Source organism: Bombus affinis, unplaced genomic scaffold (assembly GCF_024516045.1).
Source record: "Bombus affinis isolate iyBomAffi1 unplaced genomic scaffold, iyBomAffi1.2 ctg00000064.1, whole genome shotgun sequence".
Classification (NCBI taxonomy): Eukaryota; Metazoa; Arthropoda; class Insecta; order Hymenoptera; family Apidae; genus Bombus; species Bombus affinis.
This window is the reverse complement of record NW_026108821.1, coordinates 2,589,829-2,604,657: the sequence shown is the minus strand read 5'-3', so window position 1 is coordinate 2,604,657 and position 14,829 is coordinate 2,589,829. Positions and strand designations below refer to the sequence as shown.

The 14,829-nt window shown below is 42.4% G+C and overlaps 1 long non-coding RNA gene across 1 annotated transcript; it reads left to right on the top strand.

Moving 5' to 3' along the window:
* Positions 1–4,939: 4,939 nt before the first annotated feature.
* Positions 4,940–5,674, top strand: LOC126926954 (uncharacterized). Its single transcript, XR_007715035.1, has 2 exons — positions 4,940–5,029; positions 5,361–5,674. It is a non-coding gene; the product is annotated as an uncharacterized LOC126926954 (long non-coding RNA).
* Positions 5,675–14,829: the final 9,155 nt, after the last annotated feature.

Below are 14,829 nucleotides of genomic sequence, written 5' to 3'. Positions count from 1 at the left end.
CGGCTCGCGTATTCCGAATTGGCCCGTTGATTCGTCGGTAAGAAAAATTCTGCCGGCAATCGTATGCCGGTGCCGTAAATCATTTTGGCCGCCGTTGCGTTGAGGTCCTCCTTGATAGCGGTTCGAATGCCTAACAAAACTATTGGCAAAATGTCGACCCAGTTGCTCGTGTCGTGGCACTTGATTGCCGCTTTGAGTTGTCGATGGAGGCGCTCTACCATCCGGTTGGACGCAGGATGATAGGCCGTCGTGCGTAGATGTTTGACGCCGAGCAACCGGCATAATTCCTCGAATAAGCGCGATTCGAATTGACGTCCTTGATCGGTTGTAAGTTTCAAAGGTACGCCAAAACGAGATATCCAGGTCGAAAGGAGGGCCATAGCAACGGTTGGCGCTTCCATGTCGGCGATAGGGATTGCTTCGGGCCAACGCGAAAAACGGTCGATACACGTTAGACAATATCGACCTGCGAATATTGCATGGCTATAATGTCCACGTGTATGTGCTCGAACCAGCCTGCTAACGTTCCGAACGTTCCGACGGGTGAGGATACGTGCCTGGTGACTTTGCATCGTTGACAAGGGATGCATTGCCGCATGAATACGCGAGGTCGCCTAAGGCGTTCAAATGGCCCTCTGAAAAACGGACGGTGCATTTTTCAATCCGAACGGCATCGTTACATACTCATATTGTCCGTCAGGTGTAACGAACGCTTTGTACTCTGTCGAGTTTGGATGTATGGGAATTTGATGGAACCCGCTGGCCATGTCCAGGCTAATAAAGTACTTCGCCTTCTGCAATCTCGCGATTATATCTGAGATAAGGGGTAGGGGATACCGATCCGCGACCGTATTTTTATTTAGCGCTCGGAAGTCTACGCACAGTCTATCTGAGTCGTCCTTCTTCTTCACGAGCAACATAGTGCTCGCGAATGGTGACTTACTGGGCCTTATAACGTTTGCTCTAATTAGTTCGCAGATTATCTCCCGCACGGTTCTCCGCTCTTCCTCGCTAAGTCTGTAAGGACTTCTTTGGACGGTGACATTAGGGTCGATTAGTCGTATTTCTAGCTGGCCCGTACTTACGCGAGTACGTGGGAAACCCATAATGAACGAATTTTTGAACTTTTCGAGAATAGAAATCAATCGGCCTTTATCGTTACCAAGTACCTCGGTGTCTACTTCACTAAGATCGATCTCGTTTTCGACGGTCTCATTACAAGCGTTAACTATCTTCGTTTTGCAAATATCGAGGCTGTCGGGCGTAATACGTACGTCGAAGCCTTGACTTAGAATTTCGCGACCAATCATGATATCATATTTTAAGCGACTATCAGGGAGGACGTGAAAAGTTATCTCCAATGTAAGACCGTTGATACATATGGTGGACAAAATCTGTGACGTACTCTTAACACATGTATTCTCTATCCCTCGCATTACTACTATATCGGTCACTCTTCTGCCGGAAAATTTCGGGGCTACGGATTCCTTAATTAACGAGCATTCGACTCCAGAATCGAAGCAAAATGGGAACGACTCACCCTGGTGACTCAGTTTACCGGTTGAGGCATCCACCACGCAGAATCCGACTCGACGTTCCTTGTCGTTGCTGTCTCTTCCCTCCTTCCGCAACGGGCAGTCAGGTGCGATGTGGCCCTCCGCTTGGCACTTGAAGCAAACCACCTTGGACGATGTAGCTGGTCGGCTTTCTTCTGGGCGTCGTGTCTTCGGTTTTTCGGTCCGCATTCTCTTGCGGCACTCGGTTATTCTATGTCCGGTGATTCTACAGTGGTAGCATCTGGCTCGGCCCGAGGTCCTGCTTCGCTTAATTCCAGGTTCCGTCGGTAGATCATTTGACGAAGAAGTCAGTCCCTTTCCTCGCGTATGAGAAAGCCTGCATCTCTTGATAGAATTGATCCCGGGTCCGGATATCACGCGAGAATGCTAGCCGCTCGGCCTCCTTGTCCGATAAACGCAGTCGATAAAGGACGAAAGCGTTAACTATTTCGATCATGGTTAGATTTTCCCACCTCGACCATAGGAGAGAGTGAAGACGATGGCCGAAAGCCCCCGTGGTTTCGTCCTCCAGTTGCTGTTCATTGAGGAATCCGACCATCATTGAGGTTATTGTCTCCGTGGTGCCAAAACGCGAGAGAAAATATTCGGTAAATTTTGTCCAAGTAAGACCATCGACCGGAATTTGCGAAAGCCGCCGTGCTGCAGTACCTTCCAGAGCACTGCTTAAAAGGAGATATAGGTCGCTATATCTTGTATAGACCTCGAAATTTCTTGTTGAGTTTTTGAATGCTTCTTCTCTGTCTCTTTTTAGGTTTATCTTATTCTCCATTATTCCCTTAGGGACGATTTCAATCATTTTTCCATACAGTAAATGATTTGGAGCAAATCCCGTTACGCTGTGTCTGGTGTTATTGTACTCTTCTACGCTTTCTTCTGCGATTTTTGTCCAGTTTCTTTTTTTTTCCGAATTGATTTTACATCTGATCCTGTTTACTAATGTTTGATTTACCCTCTCGTTCAGTCCATTGGAGGATGGACAGTCTGTCGAGTTTCATTGGTTCTTGCCTTTATTCTTATTGATTCCAACGGTTTATGATGTGAAAGGACAGTGAAATATCTATCGATTAATCAATGTTACCAGTACTGAATCGCCTCTTTAATAGCGAGCTTCTGCGTCTTTTGTGCGGGAAGTCCTATGATGCTGTTAGTGTCTTTGGTTATCTTTTGAATTATGATTTTCTGTTCGATTCAATGCTAAGCTGAATTTATGGCGGGTTCCGCCTCCTTGCTTTCGGTTTCACTGTCGGCGTCCTGTAAAGTTCACGGCCAACCGACGAGAACGAGTGCACCCAGCGCGGTATGCGCGTTGGCTGAAATAACTGGTTTTCTTATTTATTTTTAATGTGCAAAAAGGTAATAAGCATAATTAAAAGAAACGTAAGTACATTGAGTAAAAGAAACATAATTTAACATTGTAAATATTGTAAAGTATGGCATGAAGGGCTTGTATTTTCGAGCTATCGCGGGGAGACGTAATCGCGAGGAAACACGTCAACGGGAGTCGTAAATTCCCGTTACGATCCTAATGATCGACGCCGCGAGTAGATCGATCCCCTGATTTCCGTTAAGATAATAGGGGTGGTTGAATTAATATAACTCCGTGATTGGTAGGGTTATGATTATATTTTTCTCCAACAGCTTCGTTTAATCACACACAATAGTAACGTCGTTGAGTCTGAAGATTGCCTGGATCTTGCTCAGATTCTGACTGCCAATCTGAGAGAGGAAGGCTCGTGGTTGACTTGGGTGGCTTGCACTGACGACTGACTCGAACGACTCACTGATTCGTACTACTCGAACGACTAACTCGTACTACTACGAAATGACTGACTCGAACGACTACGAACGACAGACTGTTTTAATGACGATGGAGGTTTTTAACGAAGTAAGCTGATTCGTTGTTCGTACTTTCCGTTATGAATGTGAGGACACAGATCCCCGTTACCATTAGCTAAGACGTTAACGGTTGAAGTTGGGATATGGAAGTATCCTAACGGCATGACTCGTGGGAAAACCCAGATGTTTCTAATCTCTAAATGCCTGATTTTCCCTGTCATATAATTAACAATTTTTCCCGTCATAACTACCAGCTTACTCCGTAATATTTAAGAACGTTCAATAAACCTAAGGACCTTTTAAGTACCCGCTATAAACCGAAAATGCTTGCAGGATTCAAGGTTTCTGCAAGCTAATGAGAATCGGTTTATGGTGGGCCTTAGTTTTATTGAGGGTTCTCTAATGACGTTTGGGTCTGGACGGTCAGACATTAAAGTACGTCGCGCGGACCTTTTCACGCGACGTAACAGGGCTACTCTACAAGCTTAAAAAAATCCTACCCCACCCGTACTACTCCATCTTAAAATCCTACCTTACCAACAGACAATTCATAGTTAAATGTCTAGACGCCACTTCCGCAACATTCCCAATAGAATCCGGCATACCCCAAGGTAGTGTCCTCGGACCCCTACTGTTCTCCATCTACACTGCCGACTTACCTATATCAAACGAGATAACAATGGCAACATTTGCCGACGACACAGCACTATTAGCTACCCACGCAGACCCGGCAATTGCCTCATCCACTCTCCAGCGAAGTCTCGACTCCATGGAAAAGTGGTTCCAAAAATGGGGCTTCAAAATAAACGAAAAAAAACCTCCCATGTAACCTTCACGCTCCGAAAACAAACCTGCCCCCAGGTCACCATTAGCAACACAATAATCCCTAGCAAGGACTCCGTAAGATACCTGGGCATGACCCTGGACAGGAGGCTAACTTGAAAAAAACATATCTCGGAAAAAACAAAGCAACTAAAGGAAAAACTAAGAAAATTCTATTGGCTCACGGGCCGACGCTCCAAACTAAACAAACAGAACAAAATAACCCTCTACAAGGCCGTAATAAAACCTGTCTGGACCTACGGAATCCAACTATGGGGAACAGCAAGTAACTCCAACATTGAAATACTCCAACGCTTCCAATCGAAAACGCTAAGATCCCTATTAAATGCACCCTGGTATGTTACCAACGAAACAATCCACCGAGACCTCAAGATACCTACAGTCAAAGATGAAATACACAAGTCCAGAAGCAGATATAGCACAAGAGTCAACAACCACCACAACCCACTAGTCACCCAACTACTGGACACGACGGACCAGATCCGCAGACTAAAAAGAAAATACCCACTAGATTAAACCATTAGTTCTACTAGAATCAACAATATAAAACTATTATAATCCATGTCATTGTATCACGCCAAAATAAGTTACTGAAAATTCTCAACGAGAATTGATTGTAAATATTCTAATAAATAAAAAAAAAAAAAAAAAAAAAAAAAGAATCCGATGATCTCGTGCCCTTAACACAACCATCATAGTTTTCCTCGACAGCGTCACCCTGATGGAGAGACACTCTTCCGTACGATCTTAACGACGATACAAATAATTCTCAGGTACGTAGTACTTGCTCTGTGTGACAACCAGAATATAACTTAACCTCTCACGAAATATACACGTTCGACATCCCGTTGACCGCGGATTCGTTACCGGACCCGAGACCATTGTCATAGTGCCGCGAGTATCTAAATATTGTGATTAACTACCAACACTGTAATACACCTCTAACTTGTGTCAATAAACTCCATCATTGATCCACCGCATCGATGGCCAATACCAACTAAGATTCATCGAACACTTCTACCCCCAATCCCAACGTTAAGCCGACATATATATGACTTATAATTTGTAGTAATAGATTAAGATTTGAAATTTGTTTTGTTGCAGTGAGATGGTTGTCCAAAAGTTATAAATCTTGGGAGTTCAGAGACTGATCTATATTATGAAAAGAAAAAATATGGGTTCAATAGAAGATAATGACTGATACCAACAATTTTTGACGTGTACAAAATGTTTTTAATGTCGCAAATAAACAACTATATTTATAAAATTGTAATAATTTATATTTTTTATTTTAAAAATTTAATTTCAAATTCGCGATCATGCAGTCATTTTGTTACAAAATGTGTGTACGGATTAATGTTTTTGTAAGTTGTAAAGAAATTTAAAATAGAGAAATAAATTGTAATCGTGCATAGAGATGCGTTGTATTCTTCTTTTATATAAATATTATGTTGCATAAAATAATATTGTGTTTTGAAGAAGAATATCAACACCCTTTGTCAATTTCGAAAATCTTTATTTTAATTGCATATTTAATCCATAATTTAATTTATAAAATTAGATTTGTAATAGAATTGCCACTCCACCAAGAATCCATTTACTAGCTCTCTCCTCAGTTCTTAATTTGAACGTCCACACGTAAGAAGGTCTTCGCGATCGTGTTTTATAAACAGGACATTCATACATATTCTTTAAATCTTGTTTGTCCTGTGTAATCGCCCTAATATATATATATTATTGGTAATAATGGAAACAATTCTTTAAATCGAGAGTCCATGATACATCCTGTTTGATCGTCCCATCGTGCACCTTCCATGTATAATCCTTTTATATATGCACCTTGTTATTTTATATAGGTTGGGGTTGATAATCAAGCTGATCCACTCGGATTGGTTAACACGCCTTTTATTTTCTTTCTTATACAAAACGCCAAATCACACAGCGAGCGTCTAATCACTCGGGATGCGTCTTAGCAAATAACACGCGGTCGACTCCTAAGACAAAAGAGCGTCGTCAGGTGTCGTACCAACATAACCTTAGTAACATTTTAGTAACTAGCGGTCATACCAACTGAGCATTTCTCAACACTCCCCTTTGATCGCTAGTTTCTACAAGCCCCATAGCTTTGGTAAAATATTGGGTCTTAACTCTATTTAACCCTTTGTTTAGAATGTCGGCAACATTCTCATAACTAGATATATAGGTATAATCCAGTATCCCTTTCGACACGCAGTTCTTAACGTAAAAGTAACGCACTTGAACATGTTTAGAACTCTCGGCCACTACTTCATCCTTGGACCATGAGATCGCTCCAATGTTGTCACAAAAAATTTTGCATGGACGCGGACAATATGACGATTGATCTAACTCCCTTCATAATAAGGACATCCGCACAGAGTCTCTAGCTGCCTCTTGCATCGCTACAAACTCTGCCTCGCATGTCGATTGAGATATGATTGGTTGTTTCTTCGACAACCAAGACACCGCTCCACCAGCAAGTATAAAAACATAACCGCTTCTAGACTTCCTATCTATTGCACAGCCTGCAAAGTCTGAATCACAAAACACCTTTAGAGGTTGCCCTTTTTTTTGCGTGGGGAGGGGAAAATGCTATTATGCATGCCCAGTGATCCCCATCACTGGGTTATGTGGGAGTCGGTCGGATGTCGTTGCCATACCCACTAAAAACCCCTCCTCCTTCTTCCTCCGCTTGGGGGGCAGACAACCCCGGTAAAACCTGTCGGCAGTCATCAGGATTGTCCTTTCGTGCCCCGTTGTATCTACTTCTTCGGGCAGTTACTGCTCATGTCGTCCTCTCAGCCAGTTCAGAATACTGGGCTGGTCTCCTTCTGCGGTTTTTCGTTGTTTCATGTTCTTGCCTTCATTGCTCCGCGTAGTTGTTGTTTCGCTCGTTCTCCTCCTTGCCTCTTCCCAGGCCCTCGCTGTCACCCTCGTGTGACACATGACGGTCTTGCAGAATTGCCTGAATTTATTCCAGCTCTCGTCCTTGGCGGTCACCGTGGCAATCAGATTGCCAACGTCTATCGTCCCGCCCAGAGGTTGCCCTGTCCTTTGGTATACTAACTTTAAGTCTTTAGTTTTCAACAGGTACCTAAAAACACGTCTCACTGCCTTCCAGTCAGACACCGTCGGATTCGCACATCTTTGGCTTAACTTTCCTATTGCGCACGCGACATCAGGACGGCTTACCGCGGCGACGTACATTATATGCCCCACAGCCTGTTCGTACAACTTATTGTCTACTGGTTCACTATCCACAATGTCTAGACCAGCCTCGCACACCTTGGCTAATGGTGTAGACACTCCAACCTCTTGAGCAATGTGAAACAGCTCCAACATTTGACGTATCTGCGTGGATTGGTCGAACACCGCCGTAGTGCTGTTTGGCTTACTCAAGTGGATGGATAGGAATTGAGTATCGCTTCCTAGCATCCTCACATCTAGTTTCTCCTTAATCCCAGTTTTGAACGCGTGAATCATAGCCTCCGTACCGAATACAAGGATATCATCCACATACACAGCCACAACGAGATCTTTGGATGTGTTCACATACATGCATGGATCACTCACGCATGAGTTCAGATTCATATCTCTCAAAATACAATTTATATACTGAAACCACATTCTCCCCGCTTGCTTCAAACCAATCAAACTCTTTTTGAGCTTACACACATACTGAGTTCTGTCCTTCCCCGGAACCTTGTAGAAATCAGGTTGCTCCATATATATGTCCTCATCCAAAGGACTGTTTAGATACGCGCACTCCACATCAATGTGTTCGTAACACCACTCATTCTCCGCATACAGTGCAAGCAATATCCTTAGTGTCCTACGCTTTACTATTGGACTAAAGGTTTCGGAATAATCTACTCCAGGCCTTTGCCAGAATCCTCGAGCTACAAGTCTATCCTTATGCCTATCTGGCTCTCTTTTCATGACTAGCACCCACTTACAATCTATTACATTTCTGTCTAAAGGTCATTTCACTATGTCCCACACATCTTTGTTCGCTAAATTTTCTAACTCCTTCGCAATTGCATCTGTCCACTTTTGAGCATCTGGCCCCTTCAGAGCATCGTGCACATTCACTGACTCACATGAACCTTGCTTTCTACAAGCTGTCGCAACACAGGCACAACTATTGCACGTCTTTGGTTTGTGCAATCTCGCTGATCTCCTAGGTACGATTGGTGCACTCACAACTTCTTGCTGACTGTTTTCATTTGTTAGGCTATCCAGGAAGTAGTCACTGTGTCCCTCATCGTTTTCACCGTCGCTTTGAGTCTCTATATCGGTTGTATTACCTCCTCCTTGGAGTTCGATGTCTTCATCGTCCCATATCCATTCGGTGAATCTCCTTCTGATATTCCTTGCATCCACTTTCATACGGTTATAGGGGAATGCGTTTTCCTCGAACCTGACATGACAAGAAATTATTACCTTTTTGGTCTTCGGTAGGTAGATTCTATATCCCTTGACCTGCCTGTCATAACCTACAAATATCCCTTCATCCGCCCTGCTGTCGAATTTATCTTCAGCTGGGCTTTTTAGGTACCAGACCCTGCATCCGAATACCCTTAGCCTATTGATCTCCCCTTGGATGTCGCATCCCTTACCTTTCCACAGTTCTAGTGGGATCTTATCTCCGATAGCAGTGGATGGGCATAGGTTCCTGATGTGGCATGCAGTGTTCACCGCTTCTCCCCACAGATAGTCAGGGAGTCCTGATTGGATTAGTAGGCATCTAGACATCTCAACCAGTGTCCTGTTTGCCCGTTCTGAAACTCCATTTTGCTCAGGGTTCCTCGGAACTGTCTATCTGTGCAAGATACCTCTCTCCTTTAAATAGTTCTCAAAGTCAACTCCTGTACACTCTCCTCCGGTATCTGTCTGAAGGGCACAGATTCTCGATTGATGTAGGGCTTCTACTTCCATCTGGTATTCCTTGAAGCACTTGAATACCTCGCTCTTCCTACTGATGATCCTAATGTACATGTACCTGGAGAAATCATCTATGAACGTTACAAAATAATTACCTCCACCTAACGATCTGCACTGGGCTCTGCCACTGACATCGCTGTGTACGATTTCTAGAGGACGTTGGCACATGTGGTGGGCTGTCTTCGGGAATGACACCCTTGTCATCTTTCCTTTTACGCAGACTCCACATAGATCGTCTTGTCTCTTGGACTCCTCCTTCACACTCTCTATAGGAATCTTTCTCATTGCATTTCCATGCAAGTGACCCAATCTCTCGTGCCACGACGTGGTACCCTTGTATGCCCTTGCCTCAATGACCTCAATGTCTCCGTCATCCTGGCTAGGTTTCTCCTGATCATGCTCCATGGAGAGGCCTGCCATGTGCTCCTCCGCAGGTATCGTCTCCACATAATATACGTCGTCTCCAACCTTCGAGTTGAATACGACATCTCCATCATCGTGTGTTCCAATGGCTTCATCCCTAGTGCACACTGTGGTGACGCCCTTCTTCGCTAGTTGTCTAATCGAAATTAGATTTACGTCTAGCTCGGGCACCCATAGAGCGTTGGATAGGGATAGTGTCCAGCCACCGCAGGACTCCGCCATCATTACGATGATTGTTCCCCTTCCCTTGACTTCCAGGTACCCCTTGCCGATTCTGATCTGTCCCGTCGCGGGCGTGAATTCTACGAATCTGTGTCCGTCCGATGTCATGTGGTTTGAGGCGCCTGAGTCCAGGTAACTTATCATCTCCCTACTCATATGCCTGATCGAAGATAAAGTCAGAGTCGATATAAGTCCCTTAGACCTTGGCCTTTCTTCCGATCCTCTATCTCTCCTCTTGTCCTCTTGTCTCCTTTTTTCCTTCTGGTTCCTTTCCTCCTTGTCTACCTTTTGGTCTTGGCATTGATACGATATGTGACCCATTTTGCCACATTTGTAGCACTTCTGATCATGTGCGTCCTTTGTCTTCGGCTTGGCGCCATCTTTGTGCTGCTTGGACTTCCCTTGTCTCCGGGTCGCCATTGCGCTGCCCCTTTCGGATGATCCTTCCGCCGCATCGAATCTCCTCTCCTCGAGTAATAAATCAGATTTTATAACCCTTGCTGTTTTCAGGGTTCTGATATCCCCAAGGTATTGGCGGCGTACATGCCGGAAAATATACGCACGTGCTTTGTTGTCCATCTTTATGCATTCTGCCTTCATCATTTCCGCTGGCGTAAATCCTGGCTGTACGGCATCCCAGCAGCCCAGAAAGACCAACGAAGCTTCCGTCATTGTTCTCCAGTACTCGTAATTTCCTTTCTTCAAGATTGGATTCATCTCCTTGTCCACATCGGCCATGCTTTCTTGGTCGGACATAGTGTGCTTTCTCCTCGGATAATTTCACAAAAAAAATTGAAAACTCAAAAATATATGTCTCTCCTGCCGCAGTTTACTGCCCTGTGCCCATAACCTGTTATTTTATATAGGTTGGGGTTGATAATCAAGCTGATCCACTCGGATTGGTTATCACACCTTTTATTTTCTTTCTTATACAAAACGCCAAATCACACAGCAAGCATCTAATCACTCGGGATGCGTCTTAGCAAATAACACGCGGTCGACTCCTAAGACAAAAGAGCGTCGTTAGGAGTCGTACCAACATAACCCTAGTAACCTTTTAGTAACTAGCGGTCATACCAACTGAGCATTTCTCAACACACCTTCTTTTCGTGCTGATCTCTAAAGTTTTAGTGAAAAATCTATTATTACTACTCCGAAAAAAATCTATGCAAATTGTAACTAAATTTTGTTAATGATTAAAACTAGTGAGTTTATTTAGATAAATGTACTTGAAATAAAATATTAAAAATGTTTAAAAATACAATTAAGATATCTTTATTTATTAATACTTTAAAATATTTGTATATACACATGTATTTAATAGTATTATATGATATATAATATAATAATATATATAATAGTACTTTCATACGGCTACAAAAAGTTGATACTGCAAAAATAAAACGTGGACTTCGCAAAAAAAAAGGTTCATTGAAAGATAACGATATGTATGTACAAATACTTTTTTTCACCATTGTACATGTGCGAGTATGCTCGATATTAACATCATACAGTAAGGAAAAATAAAAATAAAGCATAAGTTTGAAGGAATGGCGGAGTAATGTTTTTAATAATTACGTCGCGACGCCAGCGAAAGGGCGTATGGGGCATGCGTCTACCTTCGCACCATCACTCCGGATGGTCATGTCTGGACACGACTCCTCACTGCAAGGTCAAAGGTGGCTCCACTCAAATCACAAACCATTCCAAGGCTGGAACTGAGTGGAGCACTTCTTTTCACATCATTGGCCACTACAGTCCTTCAAGCCTTATCAAACAACATTTCTGGCGCCGCTGGCATCGAGAGTACCTGAACGAGCTGAACATCCGAAACAAATGGAGCAAGGGCAGTCACGACATCCGAGAAGGCACCGTAGTAGTCCTCAGGGAGGATAACGTACCATCCATGCAATGGCCTTTGGGCCGCGTGATCAAGGTCCATCGAGGAGTCGACTTTTTATGGGTAGCAACAATCGTGTGCGTTGAACGAAGCTTTATTCTGTCGCTCATTCAATTTTGCTATGTTTATTTTACCAGTTTGAGTTAAATTCCAGGCATCAAAATTTGCCACGGATTCAATTATCAATTTCATAAACTGAAATATTTCGATATTAATAGAGCATTGTTTTATACAATAATAAAAGTTAGAATAATAGTAAAAAATAAGTAAATGGTTACCTTGAAATCAGCAGTCCAATCAGATAATTCATTTATTCGATATAACATATCCGTGAACCAACTGTTTAATCCTAATTTTGAAGGGTAAACTCTTTTTGTCCAAGACGGCGGAACAGCATCCATCATTATATAATTTTGTAGATCTTCCATCTCAGCATTAATAATTAATTCTCCCTATCAAAAAAATATCACTATTTAATTGTCTGTCGTTATATTACAAAGCAGCATTTAAAGTTTGAAAATTCAGACGACTATGAAACTTTCTTCATCTATTATCGATAAATTTGAGAAGTTATAATTTTTTTCCATAAGCAGATACATTCAATATAAACAATTTCGAATTTACTGTCACATTTCAGTAGTTTTAAGTTGATCATGTTCTAACTGATTTAATGATGATGGAAGAAGTACGGCAATATGTTCCAAGAGTTGTAACAGTAATTTGAGTCGCATACGAGAATGTCGTTTTGCCATTGCACTCATCGTATGATATAATTCTACAATGATTTCTTTCATTACGATATATTTAAAAATATTTTATATAACATACAATTTTGAAATTAGGTTCCAAAAACACATGTGGCGGCACACGAGCACGGAACTTTCCAACGGCTTCGCGACACAAAGCGCTATATGGAGAACGTGGATTTCAGTTCCGCCTGGGCAGGCGACCTAAACGGACGTGCGAAACAGTGCTCCAGTGAAAGTGCGGCAAGAGAGAAGAGATAGGGATAAAGTTAAAGCCAAAAATAGACAAAACGTGGAATCATGCAGATTCCACCAATAAAAATAATTAACTCCGGTGAAACATTTTTCATAAATAAAGCTACAGACTCTACATATGTAGAGAAAAATGATGATATTATGGAAACAGCACAATCCGACGGGGAACAAAATATACCAATACACCAGGAAGAAAGCTGGACGGTGGCAACCTCCAGCAAAAAACGGAAGGTAACCCCGCTCGCAAGCGCGAGGAAAATCGATACATACGAAAAAAAACAATGGCTACAAGATATCAAGCTGCACAATCCATTCAGCGCACTGCCAGAAGAGGCAGCAACGGACCCAACGGAAAGTCCGACAAACCGTACTCCCAAACCACCACCGATATACGTAGACGCAAAAATAATTGACCCCCTCATCGAACTATTAAACAACATCGCAGGGAAAGACAACTATATCATCAAACAGATAAAAATAGACCAGGTGAAAGTGCAAACCAACACCCCAGAAATATTCAGAAAAATTACAAGATCACTAAAGGAAAAAAACGCAGCATATCACACTTTTCAGCTCAAAACCGACAAAAGCTACAAAGCAGTAATCAGGGGACTACACCCAAAAACAAATACTGGAAAAATAAGTGAAGAACTGGCAAAAATCGGACACCAGGTAAGGTCAATAAATAACATAAACAAATACGATACCAAACAACCACTACCGCTATTCCTAGTTGAACTAGAACCTAAAAACAACAATAAGGAAATATACTATATAGAAAAATTACTAAACACAACAGTAAAAGTGGAGCCACCCAGACATAAAAAAGAAATCCCACAATGCACAAGATGCCAACAATACGGACACACCAAAAACTATTGTAATAGAACCCCGGCATGCGTTAAATGCGCAAAAAATCATCTCACGACACACTGCGCATCCACGGGAAAAATTGAGGAGGTTAAATGCTACAACTGTAACGGAAACCACCAAGCCAGCTATAAAGGATGTGAAGTAAGAAAACAATTACAACGTAAACTGTTCCCGCCCCTACGAAGCAGAACAATCACTAACACACAAGCCCAACAGGACAGCACAAATCCTGAAATAATTCCAAGTACAGAGCAAGCAACAAACACCAAACCTATCAGCACCAACACCATTGGTGGTCTAAGCTATGCTCAAATAACCAGCCAATCAACACATACACACAACCAATACCACAGCAATAGTAACAATGACACTGCAGAAATCAAAGAACTACTCAAACAATCCATAAAGAACACCGAAATGCTAACCAGAATGATAAGCGAACAAAACGCAGTACTAAAACAGCAAACTCAACAAATCACAGTCATGCTACAACTAATTACAAACGTGCTAAGCAAAAAATAAAAACGGACACTCTAAAAATAGCAGCCTGGAACTCAAATGGCCTGCAACAACGGGCCCTCGAAATTAAAACATTCATATACAATAACAATATAGACATACTACTTGTCTCAGAAACACAATTCACTACAAAAAGCTACTTGAAAATACCATACTACACCATATATGATACCAAACACCCCTCAGGAAAAGCTCACGGAGGGACAGCAGTGATAGTCAGAAACGATATCAAACATTATCTACACAGCCAAGTTAACAAAGAATATTTACAAGCAACCACTGTTACAGTTCAAACTAGCAGCAACTACTTCCAGTTGTCAGCAGTATATGTGCCTCCGCGACACAAAATAACAACACAAATGTGGGAAGAATACTTCCAGGACCTAGGGGACAAGTACATCGCAGCGGGAGACTACAACTCAAAGCACACGCTTTGGGGGTCAAGAAACATTACACCTCGAGGTAGAACACTGGAAAAATACATAAAAAATAATAACCTCAATATATTATCCACAGGAACACCGACACATTGGCCGACTGACCTGAACAAAAAACCAGATCTTCTGGACTTTGCAGTTACAAGGGGACTAAACACAAATAAACTAAAAATAACACCCAACCTCGAGCTCAGCTCCGATCATACACCCATAATAATTGAATACAGAAACAAACC